Source organism: Trachurus japonicus, chromosome 11, assembly GCF_045865225.1.
Source record: "Trachurus japonicus isolate A0001 chromosome 11, Traja_1.0".
Classification (NCBI taxonomy): domain Eukaryota; kingdom Metazoa; phylum Chordata; class Actinopteri; order Carangiformes; family Carangidae; genus Trachurus; species Trachurus japonicus.
Window position 1 is genome coordinate 1,424,883 of NC_140917.1, and position 418 is coordinate 1,425,300.

Consider the following 418-nt stretch of genomic DNA (forward strand, 5'->3'; position numbering starts at 1 on the left):
CTCCTGCTCCCCCCGGGGCCGAGCTGGGGGGGCAAACAGAGCCAGAGGTGAGTGATGCTGCGGTGAAAACAGGGCCGGCTCTAGGATGTTGGTGGCCCCCTAAACAAGGTTTTTGTTTGTGGCCCTGCACTCTAAGCACAAACACCAAATCACTGGTTAAAACTGAACACAGACGTGTTTATGCCTCTGAGGTTTGAGGCCATTTTCTGGACTTTTACATATTTTCTTAAATGTATCTTTTTAAGATACTTGCAGATGTAACAATACTCAAGTGTTTTATGTCTAAATATTAGAACCTCCGCTGTAAGCACACTGAGGCCAGTTTGTCCTAGAACACTGTAGAAAGAAATAATTTAGGACAAATGCTGGAAATTTGAGGTCTGCTGTTTGAAAAATGTCCAATCCCTTGTGAAAACAC